This window comes from Salmo salar, chromosome 08, assembly GCF_965601325.2.
Source record: "Salmo salar chromosome 08, fSalSal1, whole genome shotgun sequence".
NCBI classification, from domain to species: domain Eukaryota; kingdom Metazoa; phylum Chordata; class Actinopteri; order Salmoniformes; family Salmonidae; genus Salmo; species Salmo salar.
In genome coordinates this window covers 24,331,390-24,343,702 of record NC_138298.1, presented here as the reverse complement: position 1 = coordinate 24,343,702, position 12,313 = coordinate 24,331,390, and positions in this window count along the sequence as shown.

Sequence of the window (12,313 nt, the reverse complement as noted above, 5' to 3'; positions counted from 1 at the left end):
CCCAGAACTAGGTTTATTTAGTCCTTCCTTCCCCCAACGCCTGGTCTCTCCCAGAACTAGGTTTATTTAGTCCTTACCCAACGCATGTTCAATTGAAGTAATTCAAAATACTTTTTCCGTGAAAAGATGATTTAAGCGTGCCCGATTCATAATACACGTTGTTTATGTTTGATCTGAAAGACTGTTTGAAAGATTATGTATTGCTTTTGTTGACACACAAGACAGATAAAACACATTTCTGTAGTAAAAAAATGAATGTGTGCCATTCGATAAATATCTGGATTTAAGTGTGGTATGGAACTATGTTAGTCACTTTTGAAATGCTGACTTTATTTGTTATCTGTTAGGGAATACTTTATGTAATACTGCAGTAAAGGCCTACAGATATGTACGTAGACTACATCTATTTGGCTTGTAAATCATTTCAACCCAGTGACAGATGCTCTTCCTCACCACTTTACAAGGCCCTGTAATCACTTGAGTGAATACAGCTTGACTGATTAAGGTTTAGAGCATTTGTCCGACTTGTTCTACACAAACCCAGAGTACAGATGTCGGCTCGTAACTTGATCACCCTGCAATGCAGGACATTTTAATATGTGTAGTGTATTTGAGGTTTAAAAAGGCTTCGGAAGTTTTTAATGTCCACGTTGAAAATTCAGACTTGATTTTCCCTTACGGAAAATGTAACAACCCCTACAAAATATCAATTAATTATAATCCACAAAATAATTCACATTTTCTGTTGCTACAGGTTTCTTTTTCTGCTGTAGCAAACTGGCTCAAATTAAGAACCTACATCTGTAATGTGTGGTGTAGTACTGTGGCCCACATTGTAACAGTACAGAAGAACATCGGCTTGCTATTTGGTGAGATTTGTCAGTTGGAAAGTGCTGGTGAGGACAACACTCAGTATGTGGTGTTGCTGTATTATCAGTATCTAAGCATTTTACTGTGTTGGCTACAGCAACGTTTCGGCATAACCGTGTGTATTTCTCAGATGAAAACTTGCCATTATTTCATCTTCTGTCACTTTTCCTTCAATTGTAAACTGTCTGTATGTTGTAATTGCATCGGTCATAAATTCGGCAGCATTCGTTTTTCTTTTTGGATCCTTGCAGCCATTTTCTGTCAGGATGAAAGGAGAATAAATAGGCCCATGTCAAACCTCTGGCCGCTCTGTACAGCACAGTGTGTCCCCTATCAACCCCACACTAAGGGAACCTGTCCTCATAGTTTGACCAGTATGGTGTATATCAGCACCACTTCAACCCAGCTGCTGCAACATCACTAAACAGTCTGACGACCAATATGAACAAATGGCGATCCAAAAAAATAAGACATCGATGACCAGCAAACTAGCATGTAGTCGATGATGACATACTTGTAAGTTGGATAGGAAAACACTGCAGCTGCTTGTTGAAGGGAATGATGTCACCGTGTTCGGTACAGTCAGACCCGGGGAGGGACGCTAGATTCTAGAAGCCCTTTGATCCTGTCTCCATGGCGCCCCCAGATGTTCTGAAGCTTGTCGGGGCATTGTGATGTGGAAGCCTGTTTATTTACAGAGGTAATGTCCAGTCCCTTATATGCACAACTCATCCATCAAACACAGAGGAACGATCAGGGAGATTTCTTTCTTTGCACTTGATGATGAGAGTATACCCACATGTATTACTCCCATGGGTGCGTCCACAATGGCACCCTATTCCATATGTAGTGCACTACCTTTGACCTGGGTCCATGCGCTATACATGGAATAAGGTATCATTGTCAGATATTTATGATAAGCACAGTTGTTGTATCCTAATGTTATTAGGCATTCTGTACTGTAGGTAGTTATTTCCTTCAATTTCTGAATTCCAAATAGCCCTTTTTCTCCTGTTGTTCTGCCTTGTCACCAACAGGTGGCAGTATGATACCTGAATCTGGCAGTATTGCAGCTCAACTCCATGAGTCCTACAGTCTTAGAAGAAGCAGTCTCTTTGATTTGGTGATTGCCGAGTATATACCACTGCAAAGTACAAACTCACCATCAGAATGCCTAAATGGGTAAAAATGTAGATCAGAATAAAATGTGAGGATATATTTTCATTCACACATGCGCCATCTCTTTATGTGTCCTGTCTTTGTTTAGTGTAGTAATTTACGTTCAGTACATCTATCCACGTTTGAATGTTTGTCGGTCTTGGAAGAGGGCTGGAACGGGTATTATGTTCTGCTAGTTTTATAGCACTACACAAAGCCTCATATTTGAATTTCTTTTCAATATAAGGCTTGGGTACTACATATGTAGACAGTATGTCACGCTGAGGTGCTGCAATGATGTCCAAAGTTGATTTACTGTACACTTGTATTCTTCTGATATTGGTCAGCTGTCTTCAGGAATGAGTATTATTTTCTGGGACTCCAGTTGTCAGTTGTGTGCTGCATTTCAACAACCATTTGAATGTTTTTTGTTTTGTTTGTTAATGTAATAAGATATCATAAGGTGAATGCACCAATTTGTAAGTCGCTCTGGATAAGAGCGTCTGCTAAATGACGTAAATGTAAATGTAAAACGAAATCACAGGCGAGAGAGAGAGTATTTGAGACCAGGGATTTTTGTTTGCCAAGGTAATTTTCAGGAAAAAATATTGCTCTCTCAATCAATCGCTTCTTTATCAAGTCGAAAAATACTATTTCTAAAGATTCTGAACATTATTTAAAAATTCAATCCTCTCTCTTTGGTGCCAGAATGTACAACTGTACACTCGAGCTTTTGGATCTTTTTAAAATGTTTTCCTCTTCCAATATTGACAATATCACTCCTCCAACTCGCGGGTGCAAAGGGATGGATGCAGATGGGACACGGTTTTCCCTCTAACCATCAGGCTACTCTAATCCCCATTGAAAGCAATTAAAAGGTAGCTGAATCCTAAAACCCTAATTTCTGGGGTTGTTGTCACGGCAGCCCGACACAATGAATTCTCTTTGTTTGTTTACTTGGCAACAGAAGCTCAAGGTGGACTTTCTATTGACTCTTGTCAAGTCTCAATATGATAAAACTACTAGCTCTAGTAAAAATAAACCGGACTAGGGGACTGGCCATTACTATTCACCACTACTATTCAGAATTTTGTAGGATTTATTGTTGTTCGTAAATTGTATTTCCCTCTTAATTTTAAGTAATGAAAAGGCAGTTTTCCCATCTTTGACATTCATTGCTTCCACTCAGAGAATTAGTAGATTTATTTTCTGTTGAGAAAAAAAAAAATGGAGAAAAAAAATCAATTAGTGCTAAATTTATTCATAGATTTCTGGAGTCTGGGCGATCAATGCGAGTCCACTCAGAGGGGCTCGGTGGGACCCGGTTCATCCCAGTTAATGTGTTTGAAGGGGAATTACCATTGATGTTGTTTTGCCTTCCTTGCAGGTCAAAGAGCGCGTCGAGCTGTCACGCCCCAGCGCCACCATGGAGGGGCTCTCCTCGCCCACCTGGCCTAGCTCGCCTAGCTGGCCGTTACCCACAAGGCACCTGGACAGGAGAGGGACCCGCAGGCAGGAGGGCCAGAGGGGGAAGAGTGAAGGAGTGTCAGCTTGACTGTAAGTCATTATCCACAAACACCACCCACCCACCCACCCACGGACACTCAGGGATTCACTGTGCTGGGGCTAATTGTGAATCCCATCATCCATTGCAATACGGCACATTGATTTATCTCACTAAACACACAAAGAAACAAATACACTTGACTCTGAGGTAGCCTACTGGTATTTCAGTGGGGACTAATGTGTTTGTGTACGCTATCATAAATGACATGTATAGTATGTGCACAGTACTGAACACTAAATAGGCAACTCGAGTAGCAGTAGGTAACTGCCTGTCTGATTGGTGGGGGAAAAGGAATCGCAATTCATTCAACACAAGCAATTGAGACTTCTCCAGTCCTCCATTATGAGAGGGAGTTATAGGCTTGTTCATCATCAGGTCCACAGTAACTTAATGATATGATGTGCTTCCTGTATGATCCTCTTCCTTTGAGCAGCATCACTACTTTTTCTTCAGCGCATTAACACACTCGCTATCGATTTCAAACAGTTCCAGCACACAGGCCATAGTCCAGGTCAATTAGAGATATTTGGACATTTGCAAATCATTTTTTCCCCTTCAGATCCTGAGGCTCTTAAAATGCACTTTTGCCCCTCACAGCACTGGGAAGATTCTCTGTGGAGCCTGACATCTTGATCCGCAACAGAGACTAAATGATAACCGTTTCCTTGTAAATACTCTACCCTGCGGGGGAAGAGTTTAAATAGACCAACTAGTTTTCTCTCTCTCTCTCTCATTTATCTACAGTACTTGCTGAACATCCATATTATTAACTTTACTGAACATTAACAACATACTGTATGCACTTTGGCCTAGTCTTCTCCATCACACATTTTTACTGTAGATGGGATAGAGATCAAAACCACACAAACACAATGCATGGTGTTGTTACTGTACAATACAAACAGGATAAGCATTCAGTCAAATGTGCAGTGGTCTCAATGTAATGCAACCAATTCCTAGCTGAATGGTGAATTAGTCGCAGTACTAGGAGTTTAGGGCGTTCCTAAATGTAAAGGAAATATAATTCCATCATTATTCTTAACTGTCACTCTTTGTGTTTTTTTCTTTCTTTAAAGATAATATTCTTTAAAGGCTCCTCTATTTCAGTCGGAGAGAACAAGCTCCTCTCTGTTTCAGACTGTTTGGTCTCTCAGCATCTGTGATCACTCTCATTAGTCTCTCACAGAGCAACTCACTTCACTGCACAGACAAGCGCGCACGAACGCAATGCCTCACACACACACACACACACACACACACACACACACACACACAGATCAACTCTCTTCAGTCCATTTATTTTAATTTCAAACATATCATTGACTGCTGTCTGAGTGCACAGCAGCTTCAACCCAGATCTAAGAGAAAGTGTTTATTTTAAAGTAACTAATGCCCTCACTCTTATACAACAGAAATATACATGGGGAGAATCGATTAGCTGCAAAGCCAATATTAGTATATATATATATATATATATATATATATAAAATTATTTATTTTAATGTTGAAAAAATAACAATTTGTAAATAATTCCCTTTACTAACAAGTATGCAGCCTCTGTACTGCTGAAAATATACAAATCTGTTTATTTATTTTTTACAGTAAACGGCAATGTGAAAGAGTGACCCTAGCATTATCATTCTGCTTCCTGAAACCTTCTTGTTTATAGTAGATGACAACGTCCTCCCACTAACGTGTCCACGGTGAACTGCTGTTACAAACACAAACACAAGACTGACATAAACACCATTTGATTGAGATACAAATGTTTTCACAACACATATTCAGCCTTTGATAATCCCGAAGGGGATAATGTGTCCGTGAAGAAGAAAAAAGAAATGCATAAATACAAAAGAAAAGGCCAATATAAAATGTTACATGGTACTCTGTTCATAAAATAGTATAAATGACTTACAATAAACATCTTTACAGTTCAATACCAGTGGCTGATATGATACACTATATTCTAATGTAATGTGATATATTCTAATGTGATATATTGTAATGTTCTGGGGAGATATTGGCCCCATGTCACATCCTTATCAAACAGGTGTTTTGTCCCCTTCAATGCAGAGTTATTATTTCCGTATGACTGCCTGTGATCTATTACTTGTAAATGTATAGATCTTTTCTTTCTGCAAGCCCCCCCCCCCCCCCTCTCCCCTCTCTCTGAGCATGCTGCTAGGAGATCAATTGTGTTTGTACTGTATGTATGTGTATGAAAGAGTCCCCACAGTCAGTTCCTCCACTTATACGGTAATGTACTGACATAGGAGATTCCACGGGGAATGCACACACAGAATAGTGAGCTACGTCGGCACCAGCGTGCTTGTAATGTATTGTTGGTACTGTAGAGGGTTGGAGCAGCAGAGCGACGCACTGACGTGTACAGTGCCTCCAGAAAGTATTAACTTATTCCATATTTTGTTGTTACTGCCTCAATTCAAAATGGACTTAAAAAAAATCTCACCCATCTACACACAATACACAGTAATGACAAAGCGAAAACATGTTTTAAAAAATTGTTGCTAATTTATTGAAAATGAAAAACAGAAATATCTCATTGACATAAGTATTCACATCCTTGAGTCAATACTTTGTAGAAGCACCTTTGGCAGCGATTACAGCTGTGAGTCTTTCTGGGTAAATCTCCTAAGAGCTTTACACACCTAGATTGTGCAACATTTGGCCATTTTATTCTTTTGAAAATTCTTCAAGTTCTGTCAAATTGGTTGTTGGTCATTGCTAGACAACTGTTTTCAAGCAGTTTTTTTTAAGACAAAACTGTAACTCGGCCACACAGGAACATTCACTGTCCTCGCTGTAAGCATCTCCAGTGTAGATTTGGCCTTGTGTTTTAGGTTATTCTCCTGCTGAAAGGTGAATTCATCTCCTAGTGTCTGGTGGAAAGCAGACTGAAACAGGTTTTCTTCTAGGATTTTGCCTGTCTTTTGCTCCATCCGTTTCTTTTTTTATCCTGAAAAACTCACCAGTCCTTAACGATTACAAGCATACCATAACATGATGCAGCTACTACTATGCTTGAGAGTGGTACTCAGTATTGTGTTGTATTTGATTTGCCTCACACATAACACTTTGTATTCAGGACAAAAAGTTAACTGCTTTGCCACTTTTTGCAGTTTTACTTTAGTGCCTTGTTGCAAACAGGATGCATGTTTTTGAATATTTTAATTCTGTACCGGCTTCCTTTTTTTCACTCTGTGAATTAGGTTAGTATTGTGGAGTAACTACAATGTTGTTGATCCATCCTCAGTTTTCTCTTATCACAGCCATTAAATGGTTTTAAAGTCACCAATCCCTGAGCCGTTTCCTTCCTCTCCGGCAACTGAAGGACGCCTGTATTTATTTTAGTTTTTATTTAACCTTTATTTAACTAGGCAAGTCAGTTAAGAACAAATTCTTATTTTACAATGACAGCCTAGGAACAGTGGCGTTAACTGCCTTGTTCAGGGGAAGAACGACAGATATTTACCTTGTCAGCTCGTTCCATCTAGCAAACTTTGGGTTACTGCTCCAATGCTCTAACCACTAGGCTACCTGTCGCTCCTGTATCTTTGTAGTGACTGGATGTATTGACACACCATCCAAAGTGTCATTAATAACTTTACCATGCTCAAAGGGATATTTAATGTCAGTTTTTATTTTATTTTTACCCATCTACCAATAGGTGCCCTTCTTTGCGAGGCATTGAAAAACCTCTCTGATCTTTGGTTGAATCTGTGTTTGAAATTCACTGCTCGACTGAGGGACCTTACGGATAATTGTATGTGTGAGGTACAGAGATGAGGTAGTCATTTCAAAATCCATGCAACTTATTGAGTCCATGCGACTTGTTAAGCACATTTTTACTCCTGGACTTATTTAGGCTTGCCGTAATAAAGGGGTTGAATACTTATTAACTCAAGACATTTCAGCGTTTCATTTTGGATTCAATTTATTTCTATATTTTTTATATTCCCCTTTTTCATTATGGGGTATTGTGTGTAGGCCAGTGACACAACATGTACATTTAACACCTATTAAATTCGGGCTGTAACACCAATTTTGGGGGAAAAAGTCAAGAGGCGGGAATACTTTCTGAAGGTAGTAAATACATGCACACACACACACACACACACACACCTTACAACGGCCCTCGCAGTGTCTAAACCCACCACTGTACTGTATGCATGTTGAGGTTACGACCTTCCTGTACGTATTGGCCTTGCTGATTAATCAATCACTGAGCTCCTGTTCTGTTTCACTGAGCTACAGGGGGATACAGGCTCAATGAGAACTTTCATCACAGCAAAATACTTCTAGCTATTTTATTAATCCTTCAGACTGACCCAACTACCTGTCCACAGCAAAAGGGAATTATTCCCATGCATTTCAATATTATATCGACCTTAACTACCCAAGTTTAAGTCCTAAATCCATACTGGCTCTCTGTCTGAGAAGCTATAGGGCTCCCTCCTCCCCTCACCTGTCTCTTCCCTTTTACAGCTGAGGTGGGAGGCAGGTCACACGCTAGGCTGTGGGGGTTTGATGTATTTAACCCAGCCAAAGTCAGGAAGTGAGAAGATGTGTACGACGGTCTGTGTGTGTGCATACCTTTCCTTGTGCTTGTGTGTGTTCGTTGCTCCCACCCAGCGACAGAGGCTCTCCCAGAAGGTGACGGTGACCTCTGAGTCAGTGGTTTATCATGTCGCGTTGATTCACCGGGAGCGGTGGGGCCGACTCCATCTGCCGTCAGTTCAGGCTCTCCGTTATGTCAGTTGGGCTGTGTTAAGTCTGAGGCAGAGAGCGTTTCGCCGCGGTGCTGACGGCGTCCTGAGCGCTAGGCAGGCAGGGTCGGAGACGGCAATCACAGTGACAAGCCCTCAAAACAGGCAGGCCATGAATATGCAAGATAGCTTCCTCCATACTACATCAGAACAAAGGAAAACAGGTTGCTGTTGCTGAAAGGTAAAAATAAGCAATTTTGCCATCTTAGGTTTGTGGTGTTGACAATTTTAGTATATTTCTTCTTGACTCTCAGGTCGTTTCATGTTTATTTCAGCGGTTTTAGAATGATCCAGTAGAAAAGGAAAAGTTCCTTGTCGGTTACATCACTAGATATTAAATCAGTACAGCTTCGTCACAAAATAATGACGTGAAAATTAAAGTCAGAATGCGTTAAAAAAACAAACATCTAATTGGACTGACTCCTTTTCATCTCTGTAGTATGTATGATCTAATATTTAAACATTTCTAAATTATATCATACTTTTTTTTTTTACATTGCGTCAATATTTTGATTGAGCCTGATAGGGACTTCACTTGGTTTCAGTCTGATTGGGATTTGTTGTGACTTAAGTCAACACCTGTCTTTTGTGTGTTTTTTTGTTCATTTGAGAAAAGCTTAAGTTACAATGACAAAGCTGTGTTCCCCCCCAGAATGAACCTTCATTCTGTGTTTGCCATTGAACACCCCTGTAGATACAGTAGATCTAGGCCTGTGTCGAACTTCTGAATTGTTTGTAGGTTCCTCAGTGTGTGATGATGAGGTCAGTCTGAGAGGACCTGGGTGGACTGACAGGCACTGGACCATGCAAAGCAAACACAGAGATGGCTCTCTAACTGGGTTGGTGTGTGGGTAAAGCTTTGTGTGCTCTCTGTAGTCTAGAGAGATACATAGCCCTATATGCAGTCAAGTCAGTCAGTCAGTCAGTCAGTAACAGCCTGTTTTTCCCAGACAAAGGCACCATGTTGGTGGTCCTCAGAGATCAGCTAACACTCTCGCCCACTAAAGGAAGTGATAACAGGGCTGTGTGTGTGTGTGTGTGTGTGTGTGTGTGTGTGTGTGTCTACTACTGACAACAGCAGTAGTAAACCCCAGTGAAACTTCCACATCAAGAGACAACAGAGCTCCCAACCTGATGACCTGGCCGTTCTTATTCTCCTAGAGCAACAACACCCAGTAACTGAAACACTAATGAGATGTAGAGATGAGGACCAGGCCGTTCTTATTCTCCTAGAGCAACAACACCCAGTAACTGAAACACTAATGAGATGTAGAGATGAGGACCAGGCCGTTCTTATTCTCCTAGAGCAACAACACCCAGTAACTGAAACACTAATGAGATGTAGAGATGAGGACCAGGGAGACACTACGATAGCACTATACCCAATATGACGTTTGAAATGTCTCTATTCTTTTGACTGTAATGTTCACTGTTCATTTCTCATTGTTTATTTCACTTTTGTTAATTATCTATTTAACTTGAGAGCGAGATTGGCCTCCTACCCAGAAGTGTCTAATTCCTGTGTTATTCTATTGCCTTGTGCTTCAGTACAACCTCTCAGATAGCAAAGCATTACCATTAGTAGTGAGGTGATAGCTAGTATTATTTCCATATGTGGCTGGCTGGCCTCACACTGCTGTTACTGCCATGTGTTTAATCCAGTGGAAGTAAGATCAGATTCACTCTGCCTGTGTTTACACAGGCAGCCCAATTCTGATCTTTTTTCCCCCACTAATTGGTCTTTTGAAGCACATTAGATATTTTCTGATTATTGATAAGAAAAAAAATATCAGAATTGGTGCTGCCTGTCGAAATGCAGCCTCTGTGTGTACATGGACTGATTTGGGATCAGATTGGCTTAGATTCACTTTTCTTCTTTCCGCCATCACCCTGTACTGTACAAGAGGAAAAGGGTAGTGGCGCTATTAACTGTACAAGTTTCCTGTTTGGTGGAAGGGGTCTCGCATTCCAGAGCGCGCGCACACACAAATTCAAGCAGACAGGCACGCATGCACACACACACTCTGTCTTTCTCTGAAACACTTTGAATGCCGTGCACATCTCTTTCTCTCTGCCTCTGTCTTTATGGGAATGCCACTCTGACTGGCCCGTTATGCAACGAGCGGGGAGCCCTCCCCTTCCACCAGAGTTGCTGCTGGACTTCTCTGAGCTTCCTAAAAGCTTTTAGCTTTAACACAGCGCCCGGGACACACACAGGCCCGTTTCTCCCTCCTCTCTCTCCGCCAGGGTCCGAGGAGTGTATTGTCATGTGAGGACCTGATTGCCTTGAATCAGCCATCAATTATTCAAACGATGGCAGATAGCATCCACCTTTAGCGACGCGCGGCAAAGGGGCTTTCAGGAGGAAGTGGAGAGAGTGAGACCAACTCGGCCTAGACCGCAGTAATCAATACGGGTGGTGGCAACTTGCTCTCTGTCTCTCTCTCTCTCTCTTACTCTCTCTTCCTCTCGCTCTCTCTCTCTCTCTCTCTCTTACTCTCTCTTACTCTCTTCCTCTCGCTCTCTCTCGCTCTCTCTCGCTCTCTCTCTCTCTCTCTTCCTCCCTCTCTCTCTCTTTGCGTGGGACTGTGACAGCCATGTGAGCCTTGTGGAGAGGCATACTGCCGTGTCTGTGGAGGCCACCGTGTAGGCCCGGCCGAGGTTTGGAAACTTGCCCGTACGCGTCCCAGTCCCACTTATTCAAAATTTAAACCCGCCCTCTCTGTTTGTCTCTCTCTTTCTCCAGCGGGCCCCGTCGGTCGTCTGAGCCGAGCTGATGAGCTGTAAGTGAGCTTGATGAATGTCCCCGTTCACCCGTGACACCTGGTTCCCCCAAAACACGGGGGCTGAAGGAACCTCAGGGATACAGGGGGGGGGGAAGAAAAAGGACTGGCTCTTTCTTGGACGGGTCCGACAGTTTTAGGGACCACCCAGGATTTGTGTGCAAGAGGTTTTCTCTACTTCTTGGCATTTTTTTCTGAACATGGTCTCCATGAAGAGGCCTCTGGCACACCTTTTCCTCCTGTACTTTAGTCACTGTCACTGCCTCACAAAGACCTGAACACTGTCTGACGTCACCACCCACACAGGCTGACCTTCCAGGCTTCCAGACCTGGAAACATTTCCCCTCCTCTCTCAGTCTGTTTGCTAATAGAATATCGGCTTACCCATGGAGCCGGCGCTGGCCGTTCCACTCCCCCAAAAAGACAACAGCCCAGGTTTTAAAGAGTCGTTTATCCTGATGAAGTGTAAATCACACCTGCTCCGGCTGAAGAGGGGCCGTTTTTTTCTCTTCTCATCCTCGTCTTCCACGTGTGAACATTCCACCAGGTTTCCTCTCTGCCTTTCCTGTCTGTAGCGGAGACAAACTCAACACCCCCCGCCCCGCATGCTAATAAATCAGTCCAGCAAGCTTGCGACTTGAGGGGGGAAAGAACATTTGTCGGGGAGGGGAAGGATAGGAGGGTGACTGGGTGGGGGGGGTGGGGGGGGGGGGTTGTTCGTTGGAAGAGTTGGATAACAATGGCTGCCGTCCAAGGTTGGCTAATAGTATCTGACACACTGTGCAATTTTGAGGCTTATCTCAACATTGTTTTTACAGCTGTAATTAAGCCACCTAATCAGAAGCACATTGGTCAGGACAGTCTGGGGCTGTGAGGGAGCACACACACACACACACACACACACACACACACACACACACACACACACACACAGTGAGCTCTGTTCCACCCCGCGGTGCAGCAGCAGTACTGGGACGGAGGCCAACTGGGAACTGTGGGTGGGAGAGCATCCTGACACACACACACACACACACACACACACACACACACACACACACACACACACACACACACACACACACACAGTATCTGTGAACTAGTGCCACACTAAAACAGCACAGATCCTGAGAAGAAGCAGGTCTTGTGTG